We start from the raw sequence: 18,826 nt of genomic DNA, 5'->3' as shown, positions 1-18,826 counted from the left end.
GATTCTGTGTCTCTCTCTCTCTGCCCCTCCCCCCTCAATTTCTCTCTCTTTCTCTCTCTCTCAAAAATAAATGAAACATTAAAAATAGTTTTTAAAAAAGAAAATAAATGATCCCGAAAGGCAAATATCATAGATAAGCATTTTTCCTAGGGCAAGTCCAGTGAAAAACAGTCACTTTATAGTTGTGTTAAATTTTAATAGAGGATGAATAAAATCATCAGGGATATGTTCAACTAACCATCTCTGTAACTGCCAACAATGGGCAAGACAGTGAGTCCTTTATTTTTATTTATTTATTTTTTGACAGTGAGTCCTTTAAAAGCAGAGTGCTATTTCATTTATTGTTGTTGAAAATAAAGAAAAGGATGCTTTGGGAAGCTGGTATTTTATGATTTTATTTTAATTCTTTTCCTACTTGGGGAACTACTTGAAGTAGCTCATAGTTTCTATAGTAAATTACTTGGTTCTTATCTGCATAAAAATTTAATTACTGATTTATTTTCTAATTATCCTAAAACAGAAAAAACATTCTGGATTGCCCTAAAATGTGTGACATGACTCTGAACCCTCGCGAATAAAGTGCTCATCATTTTGTTGATGTCTTACATTCCTATCTCACCTCTGAAACGCGTTTTTAATATATGATCTTTCTTGACTCTACCTGCAGGCTTGTTGGCAATGTTCCCCCCACCCCCAAACTCGGCTGTATCCTTGTTTCTGACCAGTGTAATGGAAGTACACAGAGATGAAGGAAAAAAAAAAAAACAACAGAAATTCGAATCCTAAGTCTGTTCCTTACTAACTGTGTGAGACGGAATGACTCACTGAAGGATTTCATTTTCTCATTTGCTAACTGGATACTACTGCTTGCCTCGCAGGGCTGGTGTGAGTCTTTTATGAAAGAATGTGCGTTAAATCTCAACAAAATTAGTTCATCTTCACTGTATTCTAACACGTTTAATGTTTGTATTTATATTCGTCATAAAATTCTTCTCCTGTTAGAATGTTTCGTCCATCTACTTGAGGTCAAGGACTATGTTTTATTCATCCTTGTACCTCATGTTTGACTCAATGAGTCGGGGAAATCAATTACTGTGCACCAACCTCTGGGAATCAGAAAGACCAGAAAGTGCTTGCCCAGTTAATTCTTAAAGCTCGTTTAGATATTTGTTGAGAATACCTCCTGCAGTGCTCGTACCTTCTGTGTATTACCCCAAATACACAGGCATTAGTCCCTCACTAAGTGCTCACTGAAAATGTTTGCAAGAAAATAAATTGGTTTTGTTGCCTCATTCCAGTTTGCAGAAGATATAAGGGATACTTTCTATGACCTAATTATAAAACGTTTTTATTCCTGTGTGTCTGATGTCTGTTTAGTGTCAACATCAGTCTGGACAGTGGCTCTCAACCCTGTGACTTTGAGAAAGCTCCAGAAGCCTCCATTATGGGCAAATCCATGTGGAGCTGTGATACACAGGTGTAAAGCTATAAACTGACTCATTTCCACTAAAGAAAATGGGCCACTTGAAAGTATACTCCAGGGGCATAAATCCACTCCAGAGAGACCATCCTTGCACAGTCCAGGCTGCAGCTGCTCTGGAAGGTTTTCATTCTAGGCCAGTCCTGTCCTGAGATTTCTAGGAAACATTTATGTCTTGGTCCCTATGCCACTTCCAGTCTTCTGTCACAGCCTCAAACGAAACGGCTCTAAGACTTTGAAATCTCTAATAAGAGCTATGCCAGGTTAAAAAGCATTTCACTGAATATTTACATGGCAGGAGGGTTACCATGATCACAAAGGTGGTTTTCCCAGGGTGAGTCTCATCCATTGCACTCTGGATGTGCTGACCTCTGTGATTTCCTCAAACCTGGGAAACTTGCCCGCAGGATTCGTGATAGTAGGGGACTGTAATCACACTGCCCTTTAAAAAGCGGGGGGGAAGGCATTTTCTTGAGGCAAAAGAAACATTTCTTGGCCTACATTTCAAAGTTGGGAAGACTGGGTTGAAAGAAAACCAATACTTGCATATCGTAGGTAATGATTCATGCCAAATCATTAGGAGAAATAAACAATTTCCACACAGTACCAAACAATCGTTCTTTGGATTAAGATGGCAATACTATGAAGAAGAGGAAAGGTAAGTAGTGACTCAGGTAATGCTAATATTATCTTGACTTGATACAGCTGTTACTACTATTGTTTCTAATAGATAATTAGAGCATCAAGACATTAAGACACATTCATACTTGTATACAAAATGGAGCTCTGCCTCTGTAATTTTCTGCCTACCTTAGAGTCAATTGGTTATTATTATCAGAAGCATTAAAACTAGTTCTCTGTTTTGCCCATCACCTGTAGCAACCATACCATATTCTTCTCCCACAAATAACAGTCCTTCTAAATGGCCAGAAGATTTATGGCATTAAGGCCATACAAGTGCTCTTGTACATAAAAGGGCCAGTATATTCTCATATTCTCTGTCTCTCTGTCTCTATGTCTGTTTCACACACACACACACACACACACACACACACACACACACACACACTTTCCTTCACATATACTCATGCTTTTCCTTTTTTTTTCCTTAGGAAAAATAATAGGTATTAACAAGGATTAACTTACATTTTTTTTTAAAAAAGGACAAGGGAAATCTATTTGCAAGTTTGAAATGCATTTTGATTATACCTAGAATTGTTTACACTATTTCCAAGGGATATCATCCCCAAAGCATATTCCACAAGAGCATGGAATTTTTATCATTCTTTTAAAAATATTCTACCAAATAATTTTCTGCCAAATTATTTTAAATGTTTTATTTATAAATTTTACCTTGTAGCATAATTGATTAGTAAGTGCAACATTTAGTGTTCCACCATGTAAAGGAAATAATGATTTTACTTACCAAAATTAATGCTAACCAAATTAATTATGTAGTCCCTAATTGTGCTTTAAAATATTGGTATCAATCCCTGATAGAAAACACAAACATATTTTCTGCTTTTCATAAATTAATCAATTTATGTTAAATAATTGTCATTAATAGGTTTCTTTGTATTTCAAATAAGCATCTACCTACTCAGTACACTAGCTGGGGAAAAGTCAGTTAAAAGATAGTCCTGTGAGGCTAACGTAGAAAACTGAATGAATCAATATATATCATCTTGAAATGGAAAATATGAATTAAATGTTACAAAGTAGGAACTCACAAATTGGCTAGAATGTCTATCACAAGAAGTAATCTATTACAAACTAATCTGGGCCAACCAGATGTTATCTCTATTAGAACTGAATAATCAGAAGAATTTAATCATTTTCCAATGAACAATTATACAATTAATTGCCTCTCTTGACCTTTCAGTTAAGGTTAGACTCCCATTGATGAAATCTTCATAAAACAATGCCAATAAAAATCATATTTATACAGGGAGCTCTGAAAGAGATCCCAATAGTCAGCGCTGAAACCATTTGAGTAAAAATAAATAAATAACAATAATATTGGGTTTTAACAAAGAATAAGATAATTATCCTTGAGTCTATATTGATTTTATTTTTTTTTATTTTCCTACTTAGAATTTTCATGCAATAGTATTGACTTTTTTCTCTTGATAAACAGTTCAATAAATTTTAACATATGTTATGGATCTGTGTAACCACCACCACAACTAGGATACAGAACAGTTCTATCACACCACAGAATTCTCTTGTGCCATCCTTTTATACTTACTTCCTCCCCTGACCTTATAGCCAGAATCACTCATCTGTTCTCTACGGTTGTTTTTCTTTTCAAAATTTCACACAAATGGAATCATACAGTATATATAACCTCCTACAACTGGCTTTTTTTTCCCATTCTGCCTAATACCTTGCATGTACCAGTGGTTTGTTCATTTTTTGTTGTTGCTGATTAGTATCCCATTGTATAGATACGCACAGTTTATTTATCCATGCAACCACTGAAGGACATTTCCGTTCATTCCAGCTGTGTATTTTTTTTTTGTTTTGTTGTGTTTTTACAAATATGAATAGAGCTGCTATCAATATTTTTGTACAGATATTTGTGTAAACAGTAGTTTTCTATTCTCCAGGCTAAATACCGAGGAGTGGGATTGCTGGGTCATATGGTAAGTGTATGTTTCACTGTATAAAAAATTGCCACAATGTTTTCAGAGTGGCTGGCTATACCATTCTGCATTCCCACCGCTTTGCATGCTTGTCAGCCCTTAGTAAAGTCAGTATTTTTTGTTTCTTTTAACTTAGTCATTCTCATAGATGTGTATAGTGGCATTGCATCATGATTTTAACTGGCGTTCCCCTAAAGACTAACAAGGTTGCACATATTCTCTTGTACCTTTTGCCAGTTGTATCTCTTTCTGCTTGTTCAAATCCTCTGACCAACTTTTAAAGATTGTTTTCTGATTGTTGAATTTTGAAAGTTCTTCATATATTCTGAATATGTTTCACTTGTGGGTTGTTTAATCTACAAATATTTTTTACTCAATCTATAGTTGGTTTTCATTTCCTTAAAGTGTCTTTCACAGAGTCAGGTTTTTTTTTTTTTTTAGTTCTGATAAAGTGTAATTTATCTTTTCCTTAAAACTTCATCTACCCCCAGCCACCTAAATTTTCTCTTCTATCTTCCTCTAAAAGTTTTATAGTTTTGTGTTTTACATTTAGAGCTATGATTCATTTTGAGTGAATTTTTGTGTACAAATGTAAGGTTAGGCTGAGGTTCATTTTTTTTTTCTGTTCCGTTCATCCAGTGTCACACTGTGTTGTAGCTTTATATTAAGTCTTAAAATTGTAGCTTTATATTATGTCTTAAAATCAAGTAATGTAATTACTCCAAATCTATTTTTCTTTTACCAGGCTGATATAATAAATATTTGAATAAATAAATGCAGAAGGAGTCCATTTTTCTTACAGTAGTACTGGAAATAATATAGAAGAAATGAGAAAAATATAAAATCACCAGTAGACCACTACAGTAGTTATCATGGTAAGCAATAGCCACGGATGAATACTAAAATTTTCAGTCAGCAAAACCTTAGGGAGAAACAGGGTAGTTGCATGGCCTCTAGGCACCTTCCCAAAATATTTATGTTACTATAATAGTTTGAACATATATTTTCAAACTCTTTGATACTCCTTCTTGAAGTAGGTGGAGCTTAATTTTCCTCCTCTGGAGTATTAGCTAACTTTAGTAACTCACTTATAACCAGTAGAATATGCAAAGGTAAAAATCATAATTTTACACTGGAGGAACCTGGAAGATAGCACTTCAACCAAGTGACCATGGTTAGCATCACCGTAATAAATCACACTGATATTAGGTACTCTGATACGATGCAATGGAAAGGGCACATCACGTTTGTGGTGTACTTTCCACTAATGCATAACCTCAATCTAATCATGAGAAAACTTCAGACAATCCCAAATGGCTAAAAAATACTGACCAGTACACTTCAAAAGTGTCAAGGTCATGAAAGGCAAGAAAAGGCTGAGACACTGTCACAGATTGGACAGGACTATAGAGACATCAAAGACTAAATGCGACAATAATATTCTGCACTAAATGCAGGGACAGTAAAAAGAGTAAAAAACACATAAAGTCTATAGTTTGGTTAATATTATTGCCTCAATGTTAATTTCTTAGTTTTGCTAAATACACCATGGTTATGTAATTTGTTAAGATTTGAGAATGATTTGTGAAGGGCATAGTGAATTCTCAGTGCTTCTTTGCAAAGCTTCTATAAATGTAAATTATTTCAAAACAGAGTCAAAAAATGTTTCCCTTTGTTCACTTATAAATACCAAAGCATTAACAACCAAAATATTGACATTATTTGTGTATATATCCTCTATTAAAGTAATAATCATAATCATACCGAATTTTTTCACTCACAGAAAACTTACATATTTTTTTAATTTTTTCATTAAGTTAGTAACATTGAGTAGTGAATAAGTCCATACTGAGTATATGTTCTGCTGTTAGAGACTGTACTGTATACTTTTGGAAGGTATACCTATTGCTTTTCCAACATTTTCTCAGTGTTGCTTTCCTTTGATAAAAATGCCTTCAGGGGACGTCTCCTCCCTGCTCTCAGTTCACTTGGCTTTGTATGGCGCTGTTTTAGGGTAGGCTTTGTATGGCGCTGTTCAAGGCTGGACCTTCAAAGTATTCCATATGCCTGGTGCTAATGGCATCGCATCAGATTTTAACTCGCATTCCCCTAAAGGTTAACAAGGTTGCTCATATTCTCATGTACTTTTTTGCCAGTTGTATCTCTTTTTGCTTGTTCAAATCCTCTGACCAATTTTTAAAGATTGTTTTCTGATCATTGAATTTTGAAAGTTCTTCAAAGGATTCTAGGATGAATACTTTGCTTTTGGAGGTTCAATCAGAGATAATCCCGGGACAGTTTTTAAGTGCCTGGAAAATAACTATCTCTCATTGCACTTAACTGTTAGAGTTGATATAATCTTAATCATGGAACTACTGGAACCCATGAGATGGAGATGAAATCAACACAAAGGAAAGCAGCACTAAGAGATGTGGAGAATGAGAAAGAGAAATACCTGACCTTAATAACATTATTTAAGCTACTTTATTCAGCTATGACTAATGAATGTGATGGAAAACTGAACTCAGATTTTTCATTTTTATGAGATAATAAATTCCTTAATTCACATTTTATAATTTGGGAGGGGGTGTTAGAATTAGGTTTGCTTCAGAAAAGTCCCTCAAAATTATTAATGTAAATGTTAGATAGATAAACCTGAGGTACTTATTTGTAGTCTGAGATAAAGTAATAATGATTTATTTTGAACTCTATTGATTAATCCCATACCCATTCCATTTAAAGACAAAGTAGAAAATGACAACCCATCTATTCTTTCAGTTGCACACAACTGTAATTCAGTAGCAGATATTTGAAGAGAGCCCAAGACACATATCCTGATAAAGAATAAAGCAATCAAACAATGTGGTAAAATTATTAGATAACTGTATGTGTAATATACAATAACTAGAGAGAATATATTGGATAGCATCCAAAACGAAATAAGCCCCAAAAGACTTAGGGAGTTCAAAGTCAAGAATCTTAACACTCTCTATGGGATATAAATAAACTTTGCTTATATTTCTAGACCCAAATTAAAGAAGACGCTACAAAAATAGAGGATTGTATAGAAGACTTTAAGCAAATAAACCCATGGCTCTGAACTTGTACCTCTACCTATATACTCAGTAGAAATGTCATGGATTAGGAAGAGCGTGTATATCCCACCTGCCTTCTTGTGCAATCTACAACTTTGGTTGCATACAACTTCCCCAATTAACCTAAAACATACTGAGCATATCACTCACAATTGAAAGTGTAAAAGGAACGGGCTGCTTCCATTCTTATTCCATTTTATGACATAATTAACAGGAAAGCCACCCTTTTGAGAAAAGATCTCCAAATTGAGGATATAGCTTTAGCAGGCCTTTAAAAACCCTATCAGGCAGAAGATTATAGCCATCACATGCAGGTGACATGATTTTAAAACCAAGAACCATTAGATTTTGTTCGCTAAATCATTTTAGCACACCTGAAATTTCCTACTCTTGACCAACTCCTTACCCCCCCCCCCACCCTTATTTATCCAAAAGGTTCACAAATTAAGTTGCATAAAACTCTACATGGAAGATTTACAAGGGCACAATAAGAAAACTGGCAGATGTTCTTCCATTCGCTCTTTGAGCAGGAAGGGCATGTGGAAAAGGCACTGGTTTGAATGACATTTGAAGTAATGGCCTGCCATTCTGCTGGCACTTTTAGTGTTAAGCAAGTGATCTGCAAAGTAAAGTGGATTCACAGTTAGAGTCAGCACCAGTGCACAGGTCGCCCGTAAAAATAGAAGATTCCATTATTCTTCAGGCTCCCTAGAGGGAGCAAGGTCTCCAGCATCATTACCAGGACTAAATCTGACTTTTCTACCTCCCCTAATTTCCTCCTAGTAATTATAGGTCAAGCACTCTTTTGTAAATTATAAAACCTTTGTTCTTATCAAAAATGAATAGCTGAGGAAAAAATTATAAAAAGAGTCCAAGGAAAAAAATTTCAATTAGAAAACCAAGCTAATTTGGTATGACCAAAGACTGTCAGGCATACTGACAGTGCTCTATTATGCAGTCATTTGGGCTCTTTCAAATTAGTTATGTTAATGTCCTGTGAGTGAATGTAACACTTGGATGGGACAAGATTTCTGCAATTAATTTCTGCAGTCAGTGGAGAGACAAGCAAATTTATTTTCCCCCTCTCTGGGAATTGGTAGTGGAGGGTGTGAGGTAGCAAAAGTGCATTTAGGAACAGAGTACAAGCTAAACACAAGCCCTAAATAAAGCAGAAACAATGGGAGCCAATGCCTCCTCATTCATTCAATTGACAATGTTTTGCAGCTTAAACCTGTTTTATTAATTATGTTTGACATTTCCTTAATTAGTTTCATTTACACCAAATCAATCCCTACTGCTGTATGGCATCATTTATCATTTTGAAAAATTTGCATACTGAGTGCTGACTTTTCCTACTTAATTATACATTAAAAGTGTCAAGCGCACTTGCTGCCTGGCATTATCTGCAGCAGAAAGGTTTGTGGCTGGACGGTGATGGTATTAATCATTAAGAGCCCCCAAGTGCTGCTGGGTAATATCTGGGGAGTAGAGTGACTCTCATTTTAACGCTAGAGAGCAGAAGTGCTTTTGGAAAATGACCCAGAGCAAAAACAAAATAAATGACCTAAAACATCCGGTGTACTGTAGTGTTTTGCTCTTTCAATAAAAATATGCTTTGGTGGGAAGGTTTATTGTTAACTATTCATTTTCTGTAAATTTAAATACTCTGAGTCCAACAGTCAGTAAATATGTGACCTCTGCTATGACTTGAAAACCAGACATTTTGGTTGAATATATATGGTGGCTTGGTAGGATACATTCCAATATATGCCCACTCAAATGTGCTCCTTTACAAATGAAAGCTAGAAAAATATAGTATATCATTAATACAGTGATTGATGTTGCTCATTTCTTTTCTACTTATAACTTTCAATGAATAAGCAACAATTTTTCATTGAACAAGGAGCACAGTTGAGTGTAGAATATGCCTAAAAATCTAATACTCTAAAAGAACTTCATTTGTACATTCTAACAGTTAGATTTCAATATTATGGAATTTTCGGTGACGAAAAAATTATAAGATTACAAATGTTAAGCACAAAGCATGACTGTGAGCCACAGCAACAAAAGAGTTAACAAGAACCTGTTTGTAAATTGTGTATCAACTATGCCTTCCTTCATGTCAGAACCCAAACTTAGTGCATTTAATATTCAAATTCATTTTCAAATGCTTGCCCATTAACATAATATATGCCACTTTGCAAGCCTGGTCAGAGAAATCTGTAACTAAATAATTTTCAAGTTTCCTTCATATCAGATGCATTATATGCAGTGTGAAATTATTTCCCCACTCCATCCCTTTGCTGAACAGCAGAAAACCAACACAATATAGTAGATATTACTGCAAGTGCATTACATCCTTTAGGAGCTACTATATATGCAGGAAAATTTATAATTGCTAATTTTAAGTGAGCATTTAATTGCATAGCTTGTGTATAATTGTAAGGTTAATATGCAATTGCAATACAGCATTACTTAAAACTCAAAAAAGAAGAATGTATATGGCACAAATGTATTTATGCAAATACTATAAATAACTCATTTATGTTTTCAGTTAAATATGCTGTGTTTTTAATGATGCCATCATTACATGTACTTGCTTTGTCTCATACGAAAATAACTCAAGAACGGAAAATATACATCTAATTTAAATATTTAACACCAAAATGATCCATATACGTAGTGACAATTCGGTTAAATTTTTTAAATAATGTTGAAACCAAGAGTACAGCTTTTATATATCTAGCATCTCCCAAATTTTAGATCTTTAAATCTATGCTTATATTCTTTCTTGCCCTTTCAAGCCATGGTCCTTCATTCCAGTTACAAATTATAAAAGGGCAAATAGCTTTCCTCATCATGAAAGAATAATAAAATATCATAAATAGTAATGATGATAATGATAATAAGAGATAGCATATTTTAATGCTTATTATGTCCCAGGCACTGTGCTAAATGCTTTATATTTATTATCTTTATCCTCACAATAATCTGATTAGGCAGATATATGATTACCCCACTAAGGCTAACAATTTCAAGTAACCAGTCTAAGGCCACAGATCTAAGTGGCAGAGCTCAGGAAATACTGCCCCTCCTAAGACCACGTTCCCAGGGACTTTGCTTACGTATGTTCATAATACTCCACAAACTTCTAGAGCCGTGTGTGCTGTGGTGAAAAGTAAATCAGCTTTTTAATGTTTATTTATTTTTGAGAGAGAGAGAGAGAGAGAGAGAGAGAGAGAGAGAGAAACATAACATGAGTGGGGGAGGTACAGAGAGAAGGGGAGACACAGAATCCAAAGCAGGCTCAAGTCTCTGAGATGTCAGCACAGAGCCCGACACAGGGCTCAAACACAAACTGCAAGACCATGACCAGAGCCGAAGTCAGACGCTTAACCAACTGAGCCACCCAGGCACCCCAGGAAATCAGTTTTTTTATTCAGACTGATATGCTTAAATCCCAGTCTAGGGGGCGCCTGGGTGGCTCAGTCGGTTAAGCGTCCGACTTCAGCCAGGTCACGATCTCGCGGTCCGTGGGTTCGAGCCCCGCCTCGGGCTCTGGGCTGATGGCTCAGAGACTGGAGCCTGTTTCCGATTCTGTGTCTTCCTCTCTCTCTGCCCCTCCCCCGTTCATGCTCTGTCTCTCTCTGTCCCAAAAATAAATAAACGTTGAAAAAAAAATCAAAAAAATCCCAGTCTATCACTTAGTAAGTATATGACTTTGGACAATTTACTTACATTTTCCGGGCTCTTTTTTCATCTATAAATTGGGATCGATGTACCTTTTTCATATGGCAGTTGGAAAGACTTTTGTCATACCAAAGAACTTAAGTGTTAAAGGTGATCTTCCTTGTTCCTTTTAGATGTGAACACCTGTTCACACCTGACCCTTCACTAGATTTAAGTTCTTCTTAGTCAATGTTGTTAACCATGCTTCCCCAAACAACCAGAACAAAGTTGGACACATTGTGAAAACTCATAATGGTCCATAAATGATTCTGTGTGAGAGAACTGTTTTATAATGTTGAGTCCTGCAACTGATCCTCTCTCACTGTCAAATCATCTTCCTCCCCTTTAGCCCTCACTATGTACCTAGAATCTGTTTGTTTGGGGAAAATATTCTCTGCTTTATCTCCTCCACTGACTCTCCACTGCATTCCTAATTCCATAGTCAGGGCCAGGGCACTTCCAAGGCTCATTCACCTGTCAACTTGCTTAGTGGAAACTAGGGTGATGGCAGAGGCTAATACATGTCTATAATCTGGTCAGAGCTAACTGAAAGAGTTAAACTCAGAGGAAAAAATCAAGACTTGACTATGATTGTTTACAAACAGCATGCTCTATATTATAAAGCTATGCAGTGGTTTTAACGTAACAGCTGATAGCCTGATCCAAACTCAGAGACAAAATCTACCCAGAGTATTTAATATTTTCCAACATCTGGGGAGATATTTGATACTGTAAATCTTAAGAAAATAAAAGCTAGAGCACCTGGGTGGCTCAGTCAGCTGGGTGGCTCTTGATTTCGGTTCAGGTCATGATCTGAGGGTTCACTGAGTTCGAGCCCTTCATCAGGCTCTGTGCTGACAGTGCAGAGACTGCTTGGGATTCTCTCTCTCTCTCTGCCCCGCTGGTGTGCTCTCTCTCTCTCAAAATAAATAAATAAACTTAAAACAAAATGTAGATGCAGATTTTTCTTGGCACTGGATCTTATTACATATTTTTAAAAGAAAAAAATCTTCAATATGTGAATTGAAATTCAAGTAATCACAGATTGAAATAAACCTATGCACGTATGAGTCACATAAGCATAGAATTAGATTAAAGATACACCCCACACTGCTTACTTGCTCCATTATGTGGAGTAGCTCCAGACACATGTGGCCTTTCAAGAATACACACACACACACACACACACACACACACACACACACACTATATATATATATATATTATATATATATATATATATATATATATATATATATATATTCTACAGTTCCGAAACTCTCTACTTGTTAAAAAATTAGCAAAACTCATTTACTTGGCTCTTACAGGATTCATTAACCTTTGTCTTCTTTTAAGAAACCAGGAACTATTCTAAAACTGACATTGTCATTAAAAACCAATAGGAAGTTACCATTTTTAAATTAAAGTCATTAGATAAGTTTTCAAGAGTTAAAAAAAGATTAGAAAAAAAATTCAAATGAGAAAAATAATTTTGCTTTGGGTGTAAAAAGGCCCCAAGAGGAATTCCTCAAGTTTTGTTGGAAAGTACTCTTTTGTGATCAGAATATCTATGAAATTTCAACCCAGAGTGTTTTTAAGGATTTAACTCTTTCATGCTTCAAAATGAAACAACTCTTTCACAACAATTGTATGATTATCATGTCACAAAATAAATAAAAAATACCACACAAGAGGCCAAGGAAAGAGTTCGAATAACTATATTAATATTTCATGATACATTAACATTTCATTAATTTGTAATTATATATTGATATAATAATTATACTTCCCCTATCATCAAGGAAACAGTAATATTCCTCTAACCTGTTTTTTCAGAATATAATTCTTTATGAAGTGAAATAAACAACTTACATATTTTCCTATTGTCCAAATGCTTTCATGTTTATTCTAGCACTATAATCTAGATCCATCTATACCATAGCTTCCCATGGAGAAAAATGGCATGTGTAGATGAGGAACACCTAAAACCTCAGAGTATAGATGGTATTATGGAAATTTTAAAGAACATGAAGTTAATGCGAACCATAGCTTCATAACCACCATTCTCTAACACAGTAAACTTGGAGATATTGTATGTGACTTTGGAAAATAATTTCTACTATTTCTCTTTTGGATTTAGTTAACCAGAAAAATTACATAAACTCTAGCACCATAATAATAAGTCTACCATTACTTCCCTGTATTCCTTTCACAATACCCTGCCCTACTTCCTAATATCTTCCTTTAATATTCCTATAATAATTCCTTCAAAGAAAACATCCTCTCTCTGGGCAATTCCTGCCTACTCCTATTCATGTATCTATCACCAGATTAATTTTCTGGCAATACTACTCATTCCACAACTTCCATCTCAGAAACACTCTAACTTTACACTTTAGCTGCCAATCATTATACATACCCCTCAAGTAAAACTAATCTCCCTTAAATATCTTCTGTTTCCCCTATCTCTGAGGTTTTTAATAAACCTTTGCTCTAACATGGAATACTCTGCCACTTGCTAACTGCATATCCAAATTTTACTAATTGTATTCTCCTCAAATGAAAGCTCCCTCTACTTCTGGTTACCTACAGAATTGCCAACACTATAAAACAGTATTTCTAATTTACCCAGATATGGTTTGTATCATTTATTGTTTGTGTTTGTTCTTTTCCAAACTACATTTTAAGTTTCTTGGAAGTGGATACTATTTTTTTTTTCATTGTATCCACAGAAAGGTCATGGCCACCAACACTGGTATTCACTGTATTCTCATCTATACTATGAGTTCCTTAAGAGATAGTAGAATGCTTAGAAAATTTCCTGGTTCACATTCAAGATTTAAGAAATTCTGTTTGAATATTAAATAAAACAAAACTTCTCTTTTGATCTATTATTTTTCACAAGAACAGACAAAATTATTATGCATATACAGAGAAAAATAAATAAAGCAGACTAGTATTATAAAATATTTAATCCTTCAAAGAACTTGCCATTTCAGTAAATCCTTAAGGAATTTCACTTAGAATTCAAGCAACACATTATAAATTAATTTTTATGTAATTAAATATGTAATTTTAATATTCTAAAAGTGGAATGCACCTGCATTCAACCTTTCAAAAATTAAATATCTATAATCACAAGAGAAAACATGGAATGACTTTTTTCAGGGGGGCTGACTTGGAATGTTTATAACTATTGACTGTTTCAATAGTGATACACAAAATCAGACACTTCTGAATAAAATACTTTCAATGGATACAACAGAAATCAAGAGCACAGCATCACAATTGGGAAGCTCTCAAAACACTTAAATGTCAAATTGTGGATGCGAATAGTTTAAATGTTAATAATGGCAGGTTATTTGATACAGTTCAGTCTATTTCTAAATTTCTGAATCTGCAAAAAGTAGATGCAAGTAGTTGGCAGTGAACCTTGTCCCAAGAGGTAAGACTAACAGGAGACTTTGCTGCTATCATTACAGGGATTTGGCAAATAACGTTTTGTTGGACAAATAAGCAGTAGTCCCACATTACCAAAAAATTAAAATTAAAAATGAGAGTAATGAAACTGTTTTGACAGAGGTTTTTTTTTCTTTTTGACTGAGTATATAGCATGTTAAAAATCTAACATTATAAAAATGAAAGGATAACCTTTTTTTATTCAAGGGACTTGACATTCTTTCTTCTCTAAATCTGATGTATGAAAAGTGGAAGAATGAGAAGAGAGAGAGAAGAAAAAAGAAAAAGAAGAGTATCAATGAATGTTTACTTACATTTAATTAAAAAGTTATTGGCCTGTGGGACACCCGGGTGGATCAGTCAGTTGAGCATCCGACTTCGGCTCAGGTCATGATCTTGTGGTTCATGAGTTTGAGCCCCGCTTCAGGCTCTGTGCTGACAGCTCAGAGCTTGGAGCCTGCTCTGGATTGTGTGTCTCCCTCTCTCTACCCCTCCACCACTCACCCTCTGTCTCTGTCCCTCTCTCAAAAATAAATAAACATTAAATTTTTTTTCAAAAAGTTATTGGCATAAGAAATATTAAGGCAAAAGTTACATATTAAAAAATTAAGGTGAAACATTAAAGTTACTTTTCAATTGGGAATTCAAGCTTGTGTTTAAGTGTGCATCATTAGTTTATTTAAAATTCCAAAACCATTCCTCCCTCTTAGGCATCTTTTTTTTTTAACATTTATTTATTTTTTGAGAGACAGAGAGAGACAGAACACGTGCGGCGGGGGTGGGGGGGAGAGCAAAGAGAAGGAGAGACACAGAATCCGAAGCAGACTCCAGTGTCCGGGCTTACACAGGGCCTTACACAGCTCGAACTCAGAACCAGGAGATCATGACCTGAGCCTTGAAGCTTAACTGACTGAGCCACCCAGGTGGTCCAGGAATCTTTGTTTGCAGACAAAAGAATATCCACCTCAATGGACTTGAACAAAAAAGGGAAGGTATCAATTTACATAACTTAAAAGTCCCATAACTAAGAGTCAGTGTCCTCAAGACTCACTCTTCTCTATCCCTGGTTAGCTTTGTTCTCTTAGACTTCAAGCAGGTTCTTCCTATGTAGTGACAAAGATGGTCAACGGTGACACTATTGGACTTAACAGTACTCTAAACATCTCAGGCAAAAGTCCTAGAGTTTTGAATGTTACAGTTTGGGTCACATACCTAGTCCTGAACCAATCAAAATGGTGGCAGAAAAATGTAGTGTTCATTACATACAGGTCTGCACAGTGGGCCAGTCTGAAGCCAGGGGCAGGGTCAGCCCATCTGAACCTTAGAGAATCAGTTCAATCCACCAAAAGAAAGAGATGAGCCCCTTCTGCCAGAAGAAGGGCTACTGAAAACAAAAACCTACTGTACATTCTACTTTCAGGAAGAAAAGTTTATACCAATAAAATGAAAATATAAGCTAAAAGATAACTTTATGCCATAAGAGAGAAAAACTAAAAATAAATTATGGGAGATTTGCTATAATGTGTGTTTTAAACAATTAGGTGCATGTATATAATCAACAAATATACATATACATATGTATAAACATATCATAAAATCTCTAAGACTATTACCACTTTTCCAAGTATATTAAATATAGCAATAATAAATATCTATGCTTCCACATTATAGTTTGGCTTGCGTGTCAGTATCATAAATTTACTAAGTTCTGAATCTAGTTTAGGAGTATTGATCAAAACAAAGTATAATCTAGTCTGTTATTTGGCATGGTCAAGAAATAAAGCATTAAAAAAAATTACCATGAATTCCTTGTATGTGTGGGAAATGGAGTTCTCAACTCGAGTCATTGTCTTCCACCTGTCCCCCTAAAAACAGAAAATAAAGCTCCCATGTGAAAGGCACCCTCCCTGTACCAGGATGTAGAGACATCCCTATGACCAGAGACAGGGAATTAGAGCAAGATGGCTGTATAAACAACCTTTGTTACTTTTTACTAATTTACCGCTACCATGTCCCAAATTCTGTTTAGAATTCCTTATTGATTGAAGCTCCCAAAGTTGAGTTTTCTTTGTCCTGCCAAATCCTCACAGATTCTTTCCCTTTGTCTAAAAAATATAGAAACTACCTGCCTTAGTCATTTATTTAGGTTTCAATTTTAGTATTGGGCCTCCGTGTGCAAGTAATAACACTTCAGTTTTTTTTCTCCTGTTGGTCAGTCTTATATGAATTTAATGTTTAGTTTAGCTGGAAAACCTTGTCGAGTAGAGGAGGAATTTTTCCTTCCCTGCAGTCTCCACAACTAGTAAGTGACAGAAGCAGGATTCGAATGCCACTCGTGACTGAAAAGTAAACAGCCTGAAACACCATACATCACCTCTCAGTGTTTGGGATATTGTAGGTGCTCTGTAAGTAGCAACTGTTCTTATCATCTGAGTTCTCACAAATATTGATTATTGTTATCCTAGAGACATGCAGAAATACTGATGAGCAAGGTATTGTGCATGATAAAACAATTTACTTCATATATATTTAGAGTCATGTTAATAATTGACAATTTAAAAATATTTGAGGGGCACCTGGGTGGCTCAGTCGGTTCAGCGCCGGACTTCATCTCAGGTCAGGATCTCACGACTCATGGGTTTGAGTCCCACGTTGGGCTCTATGCTGACAACTCAGCAACTCATTTTATTTTTAATAAAAATATTTGATAACATGGTACAAGCGTTTTTATTTTTTTAATTAAAACTGGACTTCAGCAATACAGTTTAAGATCACATCTTTTCATGTTTAGTCAGTTTTTTATAGTTTTTCTTTTTTGTTAAGTTTATTTATTTATTTTTGAGAGAGAGTGTGAGCAGTTAGGGGCAGGGAGAGGAGACAGAGCATCCAAAGCAGGCCCTGTGCTGTCAACCCAGAGGCCCATGTTCCAACCCACAAAGATGGGATCATATTCTGGGCAGAAGACACCCACTCAGGTGCCCCTAGAGTTTTTCTTTAAGAGACTTTCAGATTTGGTAAAAAAATTCATTGAGACCTAACTAATTCAGAGACCAAAAAGCACTTACCCTCCCTCTAATGGTTCATTTACTTTAAATGGATGAAATTTGTCGGTAGCACTCCTTGTAATGGAAAAAAAAAGAAAAGAAAAAGAAAAAGTCCTTCTCCTTTTACACTTCTAGAAACTGTCCTTTTAAATCTTTATGAAGAGATCAGTTTCACACAATAGCAGTAGTTCTCTGAGATATTCATTTTAGACTCTTTTTACCCAGTCACGGCTCTGGGGGCTTGCGTGGGGGGGGAGGTTTGTGTGACTAGGTTTTCATTTTATTTATATTTCCATTCCACAGTTATGTTTTACTTTTTTCCAGCTTTGTTGCAGTACATTTGACAAATACAATTGTAAGATATTTAAAGTATACATATATTGGTGATTTGATATACATATACCGTAGGAAAGGATCCCCCCCCCATCTGCTTGATGATCACATCCACTACCTCACATACTTATTTGTAGGTGTGTGCGAGACCACTTACGTTCTCCTAACAAATTTCAACTATATAATAGTTACCAATGATAGCTGCCATGTTTTATATCAGATTCTCAGAACTTAGTCACTTTCTGGCTAAAAGTTTGTGCCTTTTTACTAAGTTTTAATAAAGGAAAAAAATACCGTTTCTCCCCGGCCTGCCTTTTGGTCTAAAATCACCATGGTTCTATGTGACTCAGATCTCAGAGAATCGGTGACTGCTTCAAAGCCATCAGCTGATACAGTTGGTCTTGGATGTTTAATTAAAGATTCTAATCAATTATTGCTTTATAACCATATATTATTATGAGTTGTTTTTCTTTTAGAAGTCATAAAAAATGTACTAGAGTCATCCAAAGGTTTTGTAGTTTTAGAATTGAACATTATAGACACAACTGCAATAATAACTTAAGACTTCTGAGCTTTAAATTGATTTTAATAATTGTACATTTTATAAGGTACATTTCAGCTGATCAGTTAACCCTTTAGAAAATGATGTATGAACCGAAGAGTATTATTAGACTATTATTTTTTCATACATATATTATTCACTAAGATATTAAATTTAGATTTTAGATGTTAAATTATTTTGATAATGTAAGCTTCAGATAAAAATTTCAGTTGAACAAATATCCCCTGAATGGAAAATACTCTTAGAAATCCAATCCAGTATATTAAATTTTATATTACTCATATTCTTAGAGTTCAGAATCTACCTAAGATAATCATATGTTGGTCTAAAATAGTCCCTAAAATACTCTTAACTTTCATGAACCCTAAGTTTTCCTTTGCTTATTTTGAGCAACATTTATTTCAACAAGATTCTCTTAAAGAGAAAGGAGGCAACAAACTTCTTAATATTTATTCTAATCCAAATAGAACTCTCTCTCT

General features: G+C 35.1%; 1 non-coding gene across 1 annotated transcript; it reads left to right on the top strand.

The window, feature by feature from the left end:
- Positions 1-1,763: 1,763 nt before the first annotated feature.
- On the top strand, positions 1,764-1,927 carry LOC125147586 (U1 spliceosomal RNA). The gene has a single exon (XR_007145244.1). It is a non-coding gene; the product is annotated as a U1 spliceosomal RNA (small nuclear RNA).
- The last annotated feature ends 16,899 nt before the right edge of the window (positions 1,928-18,826 follow it).

Source organism: Prionailurus viverrinus, chromosome A1, assembly GCF_022837055.1.
Source record: "Prionailurus viverrinus isolate Anna chromosome A1, UM_Priviv_1.0, whole genome shotgun sequence".
Taxonomy (NCBI): Eukaryota; Metazoa; Chordata; class Mammalia; order Carnivora; family Felidae; genus Prionailurus; species Prionailurus viverrinus.
This window is presented reverse-complemented; position numbering and strand designations above follow the sequence as displayed.